General features: G+C 43.9%; 1 pseudogene; it reads left to right on the top strand.

Moving 5' to 3' along the window:
- The first annotated feature begins 11344 nt into the window (after positions 1–11344).
- On the top strand, positions 11345–18190 carry LOC142752869 (uncharacterized; annotated as a pseudogene).
- Positions 18191–18674: the final 484 nt, after the last annotated feature.

The raw sequence follows: 18674 nt of genomic DNA, 5'->3' as shown, positions 1-18674 counted from the left end.
TGGGTTACACCTAGTCTATTCCTAGTCATGCTGCATCTTTGTTTGTCCTAGTATCTAGACCAGCCCTTTAGAAATAATTTGAGGAGTCCCCAGTTATTGGTTAGGCCAGTGGCGTAAGTACCGCTGTAGCAGCAGTAGCATCTGCTACCGGGCCCGTGGCATGAGGGGGCCCGTGCTGCCCGTCGACATGCCCCCCATATGCCTGGTGGTGCCGCTAGCAGACGTTATGGCTGCTACAGCGGTAGCGACACTACTACGGGGACTGCCCCGCCAAGCTTCTAGCATTTATGGACCAGGCGGCACCGGCCCTCTCATGCCCGGTGGCGTCGCTAGCACCGGAGGAGGCACCGGCATCTAGCGACAGCCACCCCCTCTTGCAATAATTGTACCTGCCTCTATAGCATTAGCATTAGCGCTGAATGGCCGGGCACGTTTCATGCCCGACCATTCAGCGCCTTACAATGACACTGATTGGCGGGGAATGACCTACCCTGCCAATTAGAGCCTTTCAACGACGCTAGCGGCGCAATGACGTAATCGCGCCGCTTCCGTGGTTGAAAGGTGCTGATTGATAGGGCAAGTCATTCTGCCCTGCCAATCAGCGCCTTTCAACAATGCGCCGCTTGTTCAGCGCCAGCAGACCTGCTCAGAAGAGAGCAGATCTGCATTGCCACAGGACGGCGCGGGAATGGGATCATGTGAGTATGTCAAGTTTTTTGTTTTTTTTGTACTAAAACTGTGAGTGGCTCTATCTACATGGGGGGGGGTCTATATGTGGGGATGTGGAGCACTATATACAGGGGGAGCTATATGTAGGGCACCATCTACAGGGGTGGGCTATATGTGGGACACTCTATACGGGGGTGGGCAATATGTGGGACACTATATACAGGGGAGGGCTATATGTGGGACACTATATACAGGGGTGGGCTATATGTGGAGCACTATCTATAGGGGGAGCTATTTGTAGGTCACTATCTATAGGGGTGGGCTATATATTGGACACTATATACAGGGGTGGGTTACCTGTGGGGCCCTATCTACAGGGGGGCTATATGTAGGGCACTGTCTACAGGGGTGGGCTCTATGTGAGGCACTATCTACAGAGGTGGGCTATACGTGGAGCACTATCTATAGGGGAAGCTATATGTAGGGCAGCACGGTGGCTCAGTGGTTAGCACTATTGTCTTGCAGCTCTGGAGTCCATATGTGGGCACTATCTACAGAGGCTCTATGGGGGTCACTATCTACAGGGGGGCTATGGGGCACTATTTACAGGGGCCACGGAGTGTGTGGGACACAGTGTATTGTACTATTACAATAAGGGACACAGTGTATGGCACTATTATAGTTAGAGGTACAGTGTATGGCGCTATTATATATAGAGGTGTTGAGAATTTTATCTTTGTTTATAGGTGCAGAAATGTTTTAAAAGTGAGAAGCTGAAGACATCTGAGTGGAAAACTGCAGAAATGGGTAGTGGCTGGGAGAAATCCATCATAGAGGTCTGGACCGGAGCGAGATGAAAAGAGAAAAAGAACTAGAATCTGAGACGTCACCGGTGAGTCACTTAATGTAATCTAATCAGCACTGTAGTCACTGTATGATCTGCAGCGAGATGATGGGTGGTATGAATTTTTTTTTGTGTAATAGCATCTCCCAGCATATCCTTACCATTGTTTGGGCCATGCTGGGAGCTGTAGTTTTACAAACCTATACGGCAGGAGTTGCACTAAATCGAGCTGTATTTGTTCTGGTGTTGTATATATTTACTGAGCTTGGTTCTGGGGCTGTATATATGTACTGAGCTTTGTTCTGGTGCTGTATATATGTACTGAGCTTGGTTCCAATGCTGTATTTATGTACTGAGGTTGGTTTTGGTGCTGTATATATGTATGAGCTTGGTTCTAGTGCTGTATATATGTACTGAGCTTCGTTCTATTGCTGTATTTATTTACAGAGGTTGGTTCTGGTGCTGTATATATGTATTGAGCTTGGCTCTCGTGCCATATATATGTACTGAGCTTGGTTCTAGTGCTGTATATATGTATGAGCTTTGTTCTGGTGCTGTATATATGTCAGAGCTTGCTTCTAGTGCTTTATTTATGTACTGCACTTGGTTGTGGTACTGTATATATGTACTGATCTTGGTTCTGGTACTGTATATATTTCAGAGCTTGGTTCTGGAGCTGTAATTATATAGGATATATTTCTAATAACAAAATTGCAGGGCAGATGGAATTGTTTTCAATTCATTGTATATTTCATGGGAACCTGTCAGGTGGTATAAACCTCTTGAACTGCCACCATGCAGTAATACATGACCTGCCAATATTTCCAAATGTATGTTTTTTTCAGATGCAGCAAAATCTATAAAATCAACTTTTAAAATGGCACACACTATATGCTAATTACTCATTAAAGGGTCATGGGTTCGTGCCGCTATCCTGAAGAGTCACATAGTCCTGCCGCCAAACTCACCTTTCCATGTTTGATTGACATCCCCCTGGCTGATACAACTTTCTCTGATGCGCCATTGGCTTGTACTACTTGGGGGGCTGTGTGGCACTATATACAAGGGAGGGCTGTGTGGCACTATACACAACGGTGAGCTGTTTGGCACTATGCACATGGGGGAGCTGTATGGCACTATATACAAGGGGCTGTGCGGCACTACTAAGGGAGGGCTGTGTGGCACTATCTACTAAGGGGGCTGTATGCCACTATTTACAAGGGGGAGGGCTGTGGCTCTATCTACAGGGGGTTGTGTGTGGCGCAATCTACAGGGGTCTGTGTGTGGTACTATCTACTAAGGGGGGGTCTGTGTGGCACTATCTGCTAAGGAGGGCTGTGTGGCTCTATATACAAGGGAGGGGGCTGTGTGGCACTATATATAGGGGGAGCTGTATGGTGCTATATACAGGTGGGCTTTATGGCGATATTTACAGGGGGGCTGTATGGCACTATCTACAAGGGGGAGGTTGGGGACGCTATCTACAAGTGGGGTGTGACACTGTCTACAGGCGGGCTTGTATAGCACTGTCTACAGGGGGGCTTTATGGCACAATCTACAGGGGCACTATCTATAAGGGGGGCTGCATGTAACACCTGGGGGGGCCCAGTCAAGAGTTTGCTATGGGGCCCAGTCTTTCCTAGTTACGCCCCTGAGTAATGCCTAATTCACACAAACGTATTTCACGTCCGTGTTACGCGAGTGAAAATAACGCACGTCACACGGACCTATGCAAGTCAATGGGGCCATTCAGACATTCAGTGTTTTTCATGCAGCGTGTATCCGCTGCGTTAAACTCACCACATGTCTTATACTTGTGCGTTTTTGCGCATCACGCACCCATTGAAGTCAATGGGTGCGTGAAAATCACGGACACCTGTGCGTGATTCACGCAACAGTTGATAAAGAAATGATGAGAAAAAGAAAACCACCTCCCTCAGTTTATTTTGCTGACGTAAAAAAACGCATTACAAAACGCTCGTAAAAATCTCTGACAAGCACCATACACGGATGTCACACGGAACTGCAACATAGGAAAAACGCTGAGTTTTTTACGCGCGCAAAACGGACACGTTCGTGTGAATAAGGCCTTAGGCTCAGAATGGGCAGTTTTAACAGAAGTGATCATATGTTGCACAGACCTGTCCAGAAGTTATACCACAGAGCGTAAAACAGCATCAAGCAATATAAGTGATAACCAGAACTAGTTGCCTATATTTAATGGGTTAGCTTCAAAGTTTTCTATAATTATTAAGTGCAATGTTTAAGGCTATTTTTTATGTAGTGACAAATCATGGTGAAATAAAAAACTCAGATTTACCTGTTTTCTTTTTGTTTTTTTTAAAGATGGTGTGAAGATGTTCCTGAATTCTAATAATAACATGAAGCAAATGCACATATTATTTAACCGCTTAACGCACCATGATGTACCTGTAAGTTATCGATTGCCTTTCATAAAGGTTCCATAAGGTACAGGTACTGTATGTCATGATGATAGCGTGGGCACAGGAGCTGTGCCCATGCAATCAACAGCAGGAGCCTGCTAAAATGGCGGAGATCAGAGAAACCTCTTAGACTACATGCACATACATACATTGTCAGTTTGGTTTTTGACTACTTTTTGGCTTTTGAACATGACATCCAAACCCATGGACCATGTTCTTCTGTTGTGGCTGATCTCTCGCACATATGGAGAGACAACGGCAGATGGTGGAGGAAGAACCTAGGAGGAGAAGGAGGCTTTGGATTCATCCCATTGTCTCCCATTGTGCTTCCAAAGGGCATTTCCACAGCCTGTATGAGGACCTGCGGCTGCATCCGGCGAAATTGTATTCCTTCTGGCGGATGTCAGTCGCAACTTTTGACCGTCTGCTGGAGGAACTGCGTTCTGGACTAACATTCTGGAACATGAACATGAGACTCAGCATTTCACCTGACGAACGGCTCATCGTCACCCTGAGGTAAGAATACATACTATCTACTTTTTTTAAAATGTTGCCCTGTCAGCCTGATACAGCTAGCACGATGTAAATGGCCTGACACAATTCCCCCCGTGATTCCCTCAGGATGATATACCTATCAGTACAGTAAATGCCCCTTTTACAACATGTGTTAGCTTGCTAATCTATTGTGAAGACCACAAAGACCCGATCCAATAAATAGTAATGTAATTTCTATTTTTAAATGCACTGTAGGTAGCCTCACAGAGCAAGTTGAGGAGGCCTGTAAACAGGGCAGTAATGTTGATAGTTTGTGTCATTAATTTCTTCAGATTCCTTGCGACTGAAAATTCGTTTGTGTCCCTTCACTTTGAATTCCTACTGGGGATGTCAACCATTTCTGGAATTATCCGGTCCACCTCTGAGCTCATCTGGCAGAGACTGAAAGACACGGTGATGCCTCAACCCACAAAAGAACAGTAGATGCGCATTGGGGATGGGTACATAGACAATGCTCAATTTCCCAATTGCATCAGGGCGCTGGACGGGAAACATACCCTTGTGAAGAAGCCGCAACACTCAGGGTCCCAATTCTACAATTACAAGCAGTATTTCTCGGTAGTGCTGTTGGCCTTGGCTGACAGCCAATACCGGTTTGCAATTGTAGACATCGGTTCCTATGGTAGCACTGCTGATGCTGGCATCTTCAGGGCTTCCAGAATGGGTCAGCAGCTTCTAAACAACCAGCAAGCCCTCCTAGAACCCCGCCTACTGCCCGGATCTTCAGGACCCCCGGCACCATTTGTGATAGTGGCAGATGAGGCCTTTGGACTCTCCACCCATGTTATGCCCCCCTTCCCCAGGCGTGGTTTGGATTACCGGAGCTGTATATTCAACTATCCGCTCACCAGGGCTTTTCGGTATGTTGAGTGCACCTTCGGTATTCTCGCAAATAAATGGAGGGTCTTCATGTCAACAATCCAGATGAATGCGGACAATGTGAACCATGTCATCAAAGCTTGTGTCATCCTGCACAACTTTACCGACCGTGATTGGACCGTGAAAAATGGTCCATGTGTCAGCCGGATTTCGAGGCCCGATCACGGTACATGTGAGCGGCACTCCTGGCATCATAGTCATTTAGGCTACAATGACACGAAAAAATGGCCATTTAAAACTGATGGTGAGTTTTTCATGTCCATTTTGCATCAGTGTCTCCAAATTCTCATCCATTTCCAGTCCGTCTTTCATGGGCATAAAAAAAAAAAAAAAGGATGAATTTCATTTGTCAGGGTAGATAGTACCCCAGCACCCACATATAGTGACATAGTGCCACAGTGCCCACATATAGTGACATAGAGCCCACATATAGTGACAGTGCCACAGTCCCCACATATGCTCGAGAAGCCATGTGTGAAGTTTGATTATGTTTGATTAAGTTTACAAATTTTTAGTTTTGTTTGGTTAGTGTACAGTACAATGAGGACCCTTGACGCGGGTAGCAGACTTTCATATTTAGGTAAAAATATTAACTTTTATGTTTTTTTATTATGAGTTATAAAAATACTTTCACCATATACAAGGTTGATTTAAAAAAAAAAAAAATATTTTGACCTGAATATCAACTAACACCTCATTTTACTCCTCTAGGTAAATCTATATATATTTTTATTTTTAATAAAGATTTTATAAAATGTATGTGTTCTAGAGTGTTTCTTTGTCCAAAATAAAGAAATTGTTTGTCACCAGTTTTTTTTTGATGAGGGTACGTTTACTCATCACGGATTTACCATGTATTTACAAGAGGATCAGTGGCAAAAATTGGATTTCTGATACGGATGTGCAGTTGATGTAGCGCAAATCCACATGAGGGTCAGCCCCATTCAATGAGGGTAGTCCGCGGCTTTTCTGTGCAGAATCCATGAGAAGAATTAACATTCCTCTCGCAGACAAAAAAAAATTTCACAGTGCAGATCATGTAAATGGCTTTACACAAACCCTTTTCACATGCATTACAGATGGAATGGTAGCGGATTTGTTTAGGATTTTGGCGTGGAATCCATACTGAAATCCATGTCAAATCCAGAATATGTGAACAGGGCCTTATGATGGTAGATCAGAAAATGGTGTGTTGGTTGTTAGGAGATTCTTTTGACAATTTAAGTAATCATGTCCATATCAGCTACTGCAAGTCATAATTACAGCCTTTAGCTAAAGGCAAAAGGGCAGTAATGGGAGTCAAGATATTAAAGTTTGTGACTCTTCTGGTAATATTCTATCTCAAGACAAGAGCATACCAAAACTGTAGAAAGGTTGGGAAACTCATTTTTAGGGTTACTCAAGGCTATACTTTTGAAAAAATGAATTGTTCTTTTGGATCCAACTATTGTATGCAGAAATTTTACAAATACACTTTATAATGTCTAAGGTTTAGTTATGGGAGTTGTGGGAATTCAGTTACAAACAAAAATACAACAGTACACCGCGTTCCAAATTATTATGCAAATGTTATTTTTCGCTGATTTTAATAAATAGTCGATGCAAATGACAGTCAGTATAATCTTCAAGCCATCAACCGTTGGAGTATAATGCAAATTTTATTGAACAAATCTCCTAATGAGAACAGATTTTTTTTTAGAAGTAAAAAACTCAAAATGCACTGTTTCAAATTATTATGCACAACAGAGATCAAAACATTTTAAAGGTTGTAAAGAGAACTAAAATGGTAATTTGTTGAATGTGCAGCATCAGAAGGTCATATTTACAGAAATCAAAAGCTCTTTCAATAAAAAAAAAAACTTAGCAGGCCAAGTTACATGTTAACATAGGACCCCTTCTTTGATATCACCTTCAGAATTCTTGCATCCATTGAATTTGTGAGTATTTGGACAGTTTCTGCTTGAATATCTTTGCAGGATGTCAGAATAGCCTCCTAGAGCTTCTGTTTTGATGTGAACTATGTGAACTGCCTCCCACCCTCATAGATATTTTGCTTGAGGATGCTCCAAAGGTTCTCAATAGGGTTGAGGTCAGGGGAACATGGGGGCCACACCATGAATTTCTCTCCTTTTATGCCTATAGCAGCCAATGACACAGAGGCATTCTTTGCAGCATGAGATGGTGCATTGTCATGCATGAAGATAATTTTGCTACGGAAGGCACGGTTCTTCTTTTTGTACCACGGAAGAAAGTGGTCAGTCATAAACTCTACGTACTTTGCAGAGGTAATTTTCACACCGTCAGGGACCCTAAAGGGGCCTACCAGCTCTCTCCCCATGATTCCAGCCCAAAACATGACTCCGCCACCTCCTTGCTGACGTCGCAGCCTTGTTGGGACATGGTGGCCATTTACCAACCATCCACTACTCCATCCATCTGGACCATCCAGGGTTGCACGGCACTCATCAGTAAACAACACGGTTTGAAAATTAGTCTTCATGTATTTCTGAGCCCACTGCAACCGTTTCTGCTTGTGAGCATTGTTTAGGGGTGGCCGAATAATAGCTTTATGCACACTTGCAAACCTCTGGAGGGTCCTACATCTTGAGGTTCGCGGGACTCCAGAGGCACCAGCGGCTTCAAATACCTGTTTGCTGCTTTGCAATGGCATTTTAGCAGCTGCTCTCCTAATCCTATTAATTTGTCTGGCAGAAACTTTCCTGATTATGCCTTTATCTGAACAAACCCGTCTGTGCTCTGAATCAGCCACAAATCTTTTCACAGTACGATGATCACGCTTAAGTTTTGTTGAAATATCCAATGTTTCATACCTTGTCCAAGTTATTGCACTATTTCACGCTTTTCGGCAGCAGAGAGATCCTTTTTCTTTCCCATATTGCTTGAAACCTATGATCTACTTAATAATGTGTAACGTCCTTCTTAAGTAGTTTTCCTTTGATTGGGCACACCTGGCAAACTAATTATCACAGGTGTCAGATTGATTACAATGATCCAAAGAGCCCTAAGACACAATACCATCCATGAGTTTCATTGAAAAACGAATAATTAAATGTTTATGACACTTAAATCCAATGTGCATAATAATTTGGAACACGGTGTACAATACAAAATGACAAATGCTAATCTTCAGGAATGTGCACTAAAGAGGCAGCAAAACACAGTTACAGAATAGATTGAGGTGCAGCTAAAATACTGTCACTGCGGAAACAATATATGATACTTCATAAATGCATCCATGTATACATGCAGATTGCAGAATTTGCATGATGGAGAAATTCTGCATTAAAAATGTGAAGGACCTACTAAGTACTGAAAAAATTATTTGTTCCCCTTCCAGATTTCCCCCATCATTGTGTCATAAATTAATAGAAGAATCTGCCGAAGATAGTGCTCGGCAATCCCGTAGAAATGAATGGAGCGGTGGCCAAGCATGCGCTCCATAGCTCCATTCCTATGGGACTCCCAGGAACGTCAAGGTAAGCCCGTTCTCATGATCGGTGGTGGGGGTCCCAGTGGTCGGATAGGTGATAAATAATGATTATGGGAAAACCCCTTTAAGACTAATTGACCCCATTAAACCACTACCCCCACAGAAAATCCTTAAATGTGCCATTAGGACAATTGCTTTCAATATGCGCTATTAGGGCACGTAGTTGTCACAGAGGAGGAGTGGAAAAGTCAATGTCAATTGTGGCTCTAGTATTACCATGCGTTACATCAGTGTTCCCCAACATATGGCTATAACAACTCCCATCATACATGCCGTCATCATGATGGAAGTTGTGGTTTTGCAACAGGGTAGAGGCCACTGTACTTCATGGTTTCATTTTAATAGGTGCTAGGGATATCAGCCGATCTCCAGGGTAGCTTATTTGAGGAGTTTCCAGGTGGGTGTTGGTGGAGGTAAACCTAATATGAAGATGGCAAATACTGTACAGGGTGGGCCATTTATATGGATACACCTAAATAAAATGGGAATGGTTGTTGATATTAACTTCCTGTTTGTGGCACATTAGTATACGGGAGGGGGGAAACTTTTCAAGCTGGGTGTTGACCATGGCGGCCATTTTGAAGTAGGCCATTTTGTATCCAACTTTAGTTTTTTCAATGGGAAGAGGGTCATGTGACACATCAAACTTATCGAGAATTTCACAAGAAAAACAATGGTGCACTTGGTTTTAATGTTACTTTATTCTTTCATGAGTTATTTACAAGTTTCTGACCACTTATAAAATCTGTTCAAAGTGCTGCCCATTGTGTTGGATTGTCAATGCAACCCTCTTCTCCCACTCTTCACACACTGATAGCAACTCCTGAAAAAAGAGAAGGTTGACACTTGGCTCAAAGAATACGTCGAGCAACAGAAACGCCAGAAATGACCAATGCTCAGCTTGAAGATCAAAGTGATCAAAGTGACCACAAGAGCTTAAAGGACCAGTGCCATGAAAAAAAATTTTTTTAGATCAATTTGATTTTAGTGGTTTTATTAAACATTTTTTTATTTATTTGTGTGTTTGTGCTTTACTTTTTTTTATTTTTTCACATTTTGTTCCCTATGGGGGCTGCCATTTTTTTTCCATTTCTGTATGTGTCGATTAACGACACATACAGACATGGAATACGGCACATACAGTCCCATAGTGAATGCGAACGGTGCCCGTTCCATCCACTATGCTGTACGCCGTCTGTGTGGGAACGGCGCATGCGCCGCCCCCACACAGTCCAAGTTGAACTATGCGACGTCCGGCGCCATTTTCCTGGGGACCGGAAGTCGCGGCCGGACAGTAAGATTACTACTTCCGGTTGCGGCTTCCGGACTTGTGCACTTGGAGCAGAGGTAGCAGACGGAGCAGACGGACCGGAGGGAGCGGCGGCGGCAGGAGCAAGTAAGTTAGGTCTGTGTATGTACGTGTTTTACTGTGTGTTTACTACTGTATGTAAACCTACTACACTATGTGTTAGCTCAAAAAATGGTGACACACAGTGTAGGAGGTTTGACCGTTCAATCCCCTCGTTTCTCCCGGCACTAGCCAAGATAAAGGAGGGGGATTCTGAGAGCTCACTAGAGCGAGTGAGTTTTCTCAAATTTTGCAGCATAAAGCAATGTGGTTGCTTTACCACATGCAATGCTGAAATTTTGGGAATTGCTCCATCTAGTGACCAGCGCTGGGAAATATTATAAATTAGAATCTAATTTATAATATTTCCTGACTCGTGAAAAAAAAAAAAAAAATTAGAACAATGTTTCATCACCTATACACTAATTGTTTAACTAAAAAAAAAAAATTTTTTTCTAGCGACACATTCCCTTTAAGAAACACCTCAAGCGACTGATCGTCGGGTTCGAGCACAAGGCGCAAGAAATATTTTCTCGACGAACATCTTTGGATTGCATGAACAAAGCTGCTATGCAATACGACCCAACAATTGAATATGATCTGCACGACTTGGTCAATATTAGAAACATGGACACGACCTGTGAACATTGTGAAGCCCAGAAGTGGAAGTCAGAGCCACCTGGCATGTGCTGCTCTGCTGGCAAGGTTCAACTACCCCCACTTACTGCACCACCAGAACCACTCAAGTCACTGATGTCTGCGAACACTCCCCAAACCAAGCACTTTCTGGGAAATATGAGGCGCTACAACTCTTGCTTTCAGATGACTTTGATGTGAACGAAATTCGAGAGCGAGGCTTCATGCCCACCTTCAAAATTCAGGGACAAGTTTGCCATCGACTTGGATCGCTCCTGCCATTGCCCAATGAACCAATAAAGTTTATGCAGATTTATTTAATGGGCAATGAAAAGCTTCAAGTTCAGCAACGACAGAGCAACGTCCCTGGAACTCGGGCCGACAGTTTGCTGGAACTGCAGCAGATGCTTCACGAACATCACTGTTATGTCGAGATATTCAAGAGCTCTTTGTAAATTATGACTTCGGATAACTACAAAGCGGTCATCAAGGCTGACCGAAAGCCAACAGGAGAGCATGAGCGGCGATACAACGCACCAACTGTCAATGAAGTTGTTGTCGTCATCAATGGGGAATTTGAAAATCGGGATATTGTGCTGCAGAAGCGTGATAATCAACTGCAGAGAGTTTCTGAAACCCATCGATCATATGAAGCACTTTAGTACCCACTAATCTTTTGGCAAGGCGAAGACAGATACGATATTCAAATCTTCCAAACAAATTCAAGTACCGGAAATGTTACCGCCGGGAAAAAAGTTTTGTGCATGGCCTTCTACGCCTAACAAAGTATGATGCGGGCCAGCCATTCAAATCACCTGTTGATGTGCCTAAATCTTTTCCATCAGTTTTTGGTTGATATGTATGCCAAAATCGAAATGTTTCAATCAGAAGGCACTTCGCGCTGAAAGCTATATTCACCTTCGAGACTCTGTCGTCAACGATGGAAACACGAGCAATGTTGGTCAGATGGTTATCAGCTTCACAGGGAGCCATCGACATATACACGAATACACTCAAGACTCCATGACATATGTGCGAATATACGGAAGACCTGACCTGTTTATTACTTTTACGTGCAACCCAACATGGAAAGAAATTCGCCAAGAGCTCTTGCCAGAACAATCGGCGACTGATAGACACGATCTGGTAGCCCGAGTCTTTCGACAAAAGGTTATCAAGTTCATGAATGTCCTCACGAAGGGCAAGGTATTTGGAGAAACTCAATGCTTCATGTGCACAATCGAATGGCAAAAACGAGGTTTGCCTCACGCACATATACTGATCTGGCTGAAGGAGAAGATCCGACCAAATCAGATCGATTCTGTCATTAGTGCAGAGATCCCAAATGCACAAGAAGATCAAAAGCTATTCGACATCATCATGAAGAACATGGTCCATGGACCATGTGGAAGACTGAATCCAAGCTCCCCATGCATGAAAGATGGCTTCTGTACAAAGAGATTCCCAAGACAGCTGATCCATGAAACTCAGTCTGGAGATGATGTTTATCCACTTTATCACAGAAGAAAAGTGTGAGAAGGCGGGTTCACTGCATTGATGAAGATTGGCAATAGTTACCAGGACATCGAGGTCGACAACAGATGGATTGTACCCTACTAGCCATTTCTTTCCAAGACCTTTCAATCTCACGTCAATGTCGAATATTGCAACTTAGTTAAGGCGATCAAGTACATCTGCAAATATGTCAACAAAGGATCGGATCAAGCAGTATTTGGCTTGGAAAGACAAGGAAGAACAACTGATTAAATCAATCGCCAAGAAAGAACAATTGATGAAATCGATCGCTTCCAAACTGGACGTTACATCAGTAGCAACGAGGCTGTATGGTGAATTTTGGACTTTCCAATTCATGACCGCTATCCGGCGGTAGTTCATCTCAACTTCCACTTGGAAAATGGACAGAGAGTCTACTTCACAGAGGAAACTGCTGCACAACAAGTTTTGCAGCCCAAAGACACCACACTGACAGCATTCTTCAAGCTTTGCCAACAAGATGACTTTGCAACGACACTCCTTTACTGCGATGTTCCAAAGTATTATACGTGGAATAAATCTACAAGAGTTTTAAAGCGAAGAGTCCAAGGAACACCAGCTGAAGGTCATGTTGGAATCAAGTCAAGTGATGCTCTTGGCAGAGTCTACACAGTCAACCCAAACAACCACGAGTGCTTCTTCCTCCGGTTGCTTCTTCACACAGTAGTAGGCCGGACATCGTTTGTTAGCCTCAAGACTGTTGGCGACCACGTTTTCACAAACTATCGGCAAGCATGTCAAGAATGGGGACTACTTGAGAGTGATTCTCATTGGGACAAGACTTTAGAAGAAGCAGCAACCTGCTAATTACCAGCAAGTTTATGAAACCAAATTTTCTGTCATACTCACAACGTGTGGACCATCCAAGCCACTTGAACTGTGGGAAAAGTACAAAGAGCACCTCTCGGAGGATGTTCTTCTGCAAGCACGACGGCAAAACACGAGACTCCAATTGGACAGCTGTACTCCTCAAATGTTCAACATGTCATTGATCCTACTTGAAGAAAAGACCCTCATGATGGTTGGAAAGAGACTTGAGCAACTGGGACTTCCCACGACAGAAAGGAACAACGACGAAAGACTTGGCCGGGAATTGCTTCGAGAAACAAGCTATGACATGAGCGCTCTGGAGACTTATCTTGCAACGAATGAACCTCTTTTGGTTGCTGACCAAACGACGGCATACAATCAGATCTTGGACATGGTTGTGATAAACACCGGTGGTATTGTCTTCTTGGATGCTCCTGGCGGAACAGGAAAGACGGTTGTCATAAACCTGCTGTTGGCAAAAATCCGATAACAATCCAGGATTGCTCTGGCTGCTGCTTCCTCAGGCATTGCGGCAACATTGCTTGATGGTGGCAGAACTGCTCATTCAGCGTTCAAATTACCGCTCAACTTGACTCGAGATGCGTCTCCTGTTTGTAACATCAGCAAAGGTACTGGTGTGGCAAATGTCCTGCAAGAATATTTGATGATTGTCTGGGATGACTACACGATGGCACACAAGTTGTCGCTTGAAGCTCGGGATCGAACTCTGCAGGACTTGCGTGGAAACAATACAGTCATGTGAGGTGTCGTCTTGGTGTTGGCCGGTGATTTCCGCCAAACGTTGCCTATTGTTCCAAAGGAACACCAGCAGACGAATTGAAAGCTTGCTTGAAGCACTCGGTGTTGTGGAGGCATGTGAAGAACATGAGTCTGACTACCAATATGCGAGTTCATCTGCATGGAGATGCCACAGCTGGTGAGTTTGCCAGCAGATTACTCAATCTGGAGAATGGAAATTTTCAAGTTGACAATGGGACAGATCTGATCAGCTTCCATGATGATTTCGCAAATTTTCCCAAGTCGGTAGAAGAGCTTACAAACAGTGTCTTTCCCAACATCGCCTTAAACTACAGAGATGATGAATGGTTATGTCAACGGCCAATACTGGCTCCAAAGAATGATTCTGTCAACGCCATCAATCAGCAAATTCAAATGACTCTGCCAGGTCAAGAAAAGCTGTACAAGTCCACCGACACAGTTATTGACCCCGATTAGGCGGTGTACTATCCGACAGAATTTCTCAACTCTCTTGAGCCGCCTGGCTTACCTGCTCATCGAATTGATGTTGAAGGTTAGCACAGCTATCATGCTGTTGAGAAACATTGACGCCCCGAAACATTGCAACGGGACGAGGCTGTGTGTCAAGAAGTTGATGGATCACGTCATCGAGGCCAAGGGGGAAGTTGTCTTTATTCCTCGCATTCCCCTCGCTCCAAACGATGTTCCTTTCGAGTTCAAACGGCAACAGTTCCCAGTACGCCTAGCCTTCACAAAGACAATTAACAAGGCTCAAGGTCAATCCCTGAATGTGGCAGGAATACACCTTCAAAGTCCCTGTGTTTTCCATGGGCAACTATATGTTGCTTGCTCCAGAGTCGGCACAGGAAAGAATCTCTACATCTTGGCACCGGATCAAAAGACCAAAAACATTGTTTACAAGAAAGCGTTGGAATAGAAACATGCAGTCCTAAATCAAGACTATATAAATCTGTAATGAATATATTGCTTCATTTCATTTCTTTTATGCTTCCAATAACATTATTTACACTCTCTAGCAATTTAAATTCATACTGAGAGGTATTTAAATAGTGAGCTTTTACTCTATCTATACCGTAAGTCAACCTCCCGAGCAACGCCGGGTATAAAAACTAGTATAACATAAACGAAATTATAAATTAAACATATCAGGAGATGATGGTGGGTCACTTGCTGGAGTGGACTCTGATCTCTCAGAAGGCGTATGGCCTGCAGATTGCCAAGGAGGTTGAGAAATAAAATACAGCTCCTGTGGGCTGTAGTGAGACCTCCTATAAAAATTTTGGTGGTGTGATTCAGGGGGCATTGCCTCTGATAATAAGGGCAATGAGAAGGCATTGGTGTAGGTGGGGAGGTATAACTAGATGGTGGCAATGGCGGAGGCTGAGGAGTAGTGTGACCATACAGATGCCAGTGCTCCAGTGGTGTAAAGCATTTCCTGGGTTAATTAGGGGGGGGGGGGGGTTCAGCCTCCAATAAAATTTGCATTGCTGCCTTTGTTCTGAGGCGACGCTCCGGTGGGATGAGCTTCAAATAAGGAGCAAGGGAATGGGCGAAAGTGTCTACCTCATCTTCGGGTTTGTTCCAATTTATATATTCTAAAACCCTTGAGTCAACCTGGCTAGCAGCAGAGTGCTGCACCCTTTTCCTCTTGTTGACTGCACGTGTTTGACCAGTATTTTCTGCAGATGGCCAGGTGAGGTCCCTGGATTGGCTGGATCATCGGGATCCTGGTGTTCCTGGTCCATGGTAGTAAGTCTACTGTCCTCCACCTTTCTCCTCTCCTCCACCTCATTCTCCTCTAGTTTGACCTCTGAGATAAGTTTTGAAAAAAATGTAATTTTTTTTACTATATATTACATGTATTAACAACCAATGTTTTTGTTATTTTCACGGATACTTACGGACGAAGCTCAAAAATCGGGCGCAGAAATGCAAGCTGCTGGGTGAAGAGATAGGGACATTTTTTGGATGGAGCAGAATCACTTCTCCCTTTTTGGGTCAGCTCTCATTTGTGTTGGTCCCTTGTGCTTTGCCAGCGGACCTTGATGTCATCCACTGTTGAAAAAAACATACATACATATAAATAAATATATATATATATATATATATATTTATCCGAGGGGCGATTATACGAAACCTGTTCTACAAGGCAAACATGACATGAATGCTTCATTTTCACGGTGACACCAGCTTTATCAGGGGCACATGGCGTAAAGAACTGAAATATATTTGTTAACGCTAAAACTTGCTCAACAGGGACAACAAGACACCAATTTATAAAGAGGGCATTTAGGGTGACGCTGTCTCTATCAGGGCGACATAGCGGTAATGGATAAAATATTTTTTAACGCTAAAAGCTGCAAAAACTGTGGCACATGACAGGAATGGTTAAAGGGCAGCTATATACAATATTTAAAACTAGAGGCTCTACTATGGTTGCAGTTACCAAACTTTGTTTTTTAAGCAGGACTCTGCTGCTGGAACATATTTTTAGTAATGGCCTCCCATGCTGCATCTTTCTTCATGCGATCATGGTACACATCCGCCCTGGTGTCCCATACACTGGCCTCTCCGGATGTTGCATGTGTGCTGTGCGTTTTTTACACGCAACCATTGAGTTCAATGGGCGACTGTGATGCGCAAACACGCACCAATATAGGACATGCAGTGAGTTTTACGCAACAGACAGACACTTAAAAACAACGAATGGCTGAATAGCCCCATTGAATTGCAAGGGTCAGTGTGCTGTGAGGCCAGGAACACGCTTGTCTGAATGAGCCCTTATTCTGGCTGTTGAACCCTTTAGATGCCGCATTTAATAGTGACTTTGCAATCTAAGGAGCTTGACAAAGTGATGTGTCTGACTGTGTATGTGTGTCGATGCTTTTGTGTGTGTGGGTATATGTGGCTTAACCTCACATAAGTCCCTTCTCCAGTGACATGTCTGTCTGCATATGTGTGTTGGTCCATGTGCGTGCGTGCTTGTGGGGGAATGTGTGGCTCAACCTTACATGTCACTTCGCTAGTGACGTGCCTAAAGTCCACGCTTAGCTTTATTGCAGTCCAAAAATAAACTAATTAAATAGCAGGTTCCTCTGATCCGTTCCACACTATCCTTGTGTGGCTTCACAGGTTTGACACTGGACTGCATATACTGCAGCCCTAAATAGCCCAGTGAGCATACCTGTACTAATTTGGGCTAGGGGAAACCCTGTACTGGAGCAAGGATGGAATGTCTAGTCCCTCTACCAATCCTACCTGTCAGTCCATAGAAATCCAGGCCCGGAAACATATACCCCGTACAGTACTTTCCCAGCCACAGGCCTACATACACCCCCCCCCCCCCCCCCCCCCCACACACACACTCTTCTGCAGACTGGAGGGCTGGGCTCTTGCTGCCATAAGGCTTTGCACTCTCGAGAGCTGAAATTTTACTCGGTCTGTGTTCGAGAACAAAATTTATATTTTGTAGTGAGAGGAACCGCTTAGTCACCCATACATTTTTCTCCTTATTTTGCTTCATTCGTGCCAGTGGGGCACGGTCTGACAGTAGTCTAAACTTTCTACCAAGGAGGTAATACTTCAGTGATTCAAGTGCCCACTTAACTGCCAAGTATTCACGCTCAACAATTCCATAATTTTTTTCAGCCGTAGTCAACTTCCCACTCAAGTACATGACCGGATATTGCTCCCCATTTACCACTTGTGACAGTACCACGTCCAAACCTGCATCAGAAACATCCATCTGGACCAGAAACTCCTTCCTCAAATTAGGAATAATGAGCTCTGGCTGTTGGCATAGAGCGGACTTTAGGCTTTGAAAAGCATTTTCTGCCTCTAGGGTCCACATCACTATTACTGACTTCCCACCTTTTGTCAAGACAGTCAATAGAGCTGCAATTGATTCAAAATTCAGCACAAACCTACGATTTTAGCTAATGATGCAGAGAAAAGCTCTGACCTGTTTCTTTGTCGGAGGCGTAAGGACAGCCATGTATTGCCTCAACTTTGTTAACCTGTGGCTTGATTAATCCTCAGCTAATTATGTACCCAAGGTATCTGACTTTCTCTAAACCCACTGCAAATTTCTCAGGGTGTATTGTCAGGCCTGCATCACTTATGGAATCAAGTATGGCCTGAACTTTACATATGTGACTTAACCAATTCACATCATCCAGGTAGGGAGCTGCATAGTCACGTTGTGTCCGCAAGATCAGGTCTATCAATCTTTGAAAAGTAGCAGGGGCACCATGCAACCCAAACAGCATCACTACATACTGGAACAACCCATCTAGGGTTGAAAAGGCGGTCTTTTCTTTCGCCTCATCTGTTAACGGCTTTGCCAGTAACTGTTGTAAGATCAAGTGTTGTTATGTATCTTGCGTTACCCAATCTCTCAATTAGTTCATCCACCCTGGGTATGGGATCTACGTCAAATTTTGAAACCTCATTCAGTTTTCTAAAGTCATTACAAAACTACTAGCGCCACTGTAGCTCCCTGAAGGAGCGGATTCCCCCTGTGGCCGGGGATTCCACTCCTGGACAGCGCGCTTGATGTCTCTGTCCATATATGGACAGTGACATCAGGGGCAACTCCTGAAGCGGAATCCCCGTCCACAGCGTTGCCGACGCTGTGACCAGGGA

The sequence above is a fragment of the Rhinoderma darwinii genome, chromosome 1 (assembly GCF_050947455.1).
Source record: "Rhinoderma darwinii isolate aRhiDar2 chromosome 1, aRhiDar2.hap1, whole genome shotgun sequence".
Taxonomy (NCBI): Eukaryota; Metazoa; Chordata; class Amphibia; order Anura; family Rhinodermatidae; genus Rhinoderma; species Rhinoderma darwinii.
This window is presented reverse-complemented; position numbering and strand designations above follow the sequence as displayed.